A 1570-nucleotide genomic window follows, 5' to 3' on the forward strand; every position below is an offset into this window, starting at 1 on the left:
GGGATGAAGATTGCGTGCCTCGTATTTGTGTGCGGTAGGTTCAACACCCTTTGGCACAGCTTATAGTCAAGTTGTTTCTGTTTTGTTTTTCATTTTTCAGAGCTATTTCTTTTTGTAACAGATTTGCTTGAATGGACTGGCAGCTATTAGCATGGAGGACTCTGTGTACGACAGTATAGATGACACCCAAGATCCAACTACAACAGACACATTTCCAGAGAAGGCTAAAGTCCTGGTTGAGGATGACATAATCGGCCATCCTGCATCCATTGTGTATCATGACAGTCTCCACCAACCGGCCCAATATCTGGTTCTGCCTGTGAACATGTGCACCGCTAAGGACCCAAAAACCAATGTTGGGTGCCGTGCTCCTAGGCCTTTCGAAATCAGTGTCAAGTCCAGGGGCACAGCAGCTATCGTTGAATGGGTGTGTATTTGTTTGGCATCATTTGGCATTACACGTTTTGGACTGATTTCTGCCTACGTGTCATACAAGCAGTAGTAATTGTTGTTAAAGTACTGTGCTGTCTTCTCCTCCTATGTCTTTTTTTAGATGTGTCTTCATGGTCACACTGTATGGAAAATAAATGGTGTTCCCAGCCCGCTTTAAAGTTTGGGATGCTGGTTGGGGACTTCATGTTGGCCAGTAACATGCTGCTCTCTGGCAACAACTATGCCAAGATTTCACTACTTTTCCAGTTCATGAAAATGGGGATGGTGGAGAGGTCCTCCTTCTTCAGAATCCAGGACTCCTACTGTGTAGACAGTATAAAGGACTTCTGGAACGAGAAGCGGCCCAAACTCATCACCCAGCTTCACCCTAAAGGGCCTGTTGTGATCTTGGGTTGAGAAACACACACTAGCACAAACTATACACCATAGTATATAACTGTATTTGTTCCCCAGAAGCAGTATTAGCAGGGCAGATGCATGGGGATTCAAAGACCAAACACAACCAAAATCATTCAAAAGAAAATCAGTAAAGACCTCAAAAATAATTGTGTGAAAGTAGAAATATAATGCAATCAAATGTGCACAAAATGTCAGTACTTATTTTATTGGGGTTGAGCTTCATTTAGACTCTTCATGTTGAGTGTGAGCCTATACCAGGCAACTTTAGCTTTTGAATAGATGTGAGTCAACTCAAACTTTCAAATTCTAGCGCACCCGAGCTGGTTTCTCCTTTCTTACCTACTCCACCTTTAATGTATACTTGTTAAAATGGACACTAAACATATTTTACAATATCTATTTATGATCTAATTCCCTCAGTTCGACATTATGAGCTGTTTACATTTAGTTACATTTCTTCTGTTTTGTTTACTCCTTTTGTTTGCATCTGGTTTTTACATTTTTCATTCCTGTTTAATGACGTCACACAGCTAACCTGTGTAATTAAAATGATTTATTTGTTGATTGTTTTCATCTGAGTTCTTTTAGACCTTTATATTTCTACTGATTTAAATAGAAAAATATCTGAAAACCTTTGAAAAATAAATGACGGTTTTATTCACAACAGAACCCACTGAAAACTCACACACACACACGTCCTCATATTTGTATTTTATTT

At 39.6% G+C, this 1570-nt stretch overlaps 1 long non-coding RNA gene across 1 annotated transcript; it reads left to right on the plus strand.

The window, feature by feature from the left end:
* Positions 1-1368, plus strand: LOC104948126 (uncharacterized). The gene is made up of 3 exons (XR_798635.1): positions 1-34; positions 122-427; positions 554-1368. It is a non-coding gene; the product is annotated as an uncharacterized lncRNA (long non-coding RNA).
* Positions 1369-1570: the final 202 nt, after the last annotated feature.

This window comes from Notothenia coriiceps, unplaced genomic scaffold (genome assembly GCF_000735185.1).
Source record: "Notothenia coriiceps isolate Sejong01 unplaced genomic scaffold, NC01 NC01_scaffold00013769, whole genome shotgun sequence".
NCBI lineage: Eukaryota > Metazoa > Chordata > Actinopteri > Perciformes > Nototheniidae > Notothenia > Notothenia coriiceps.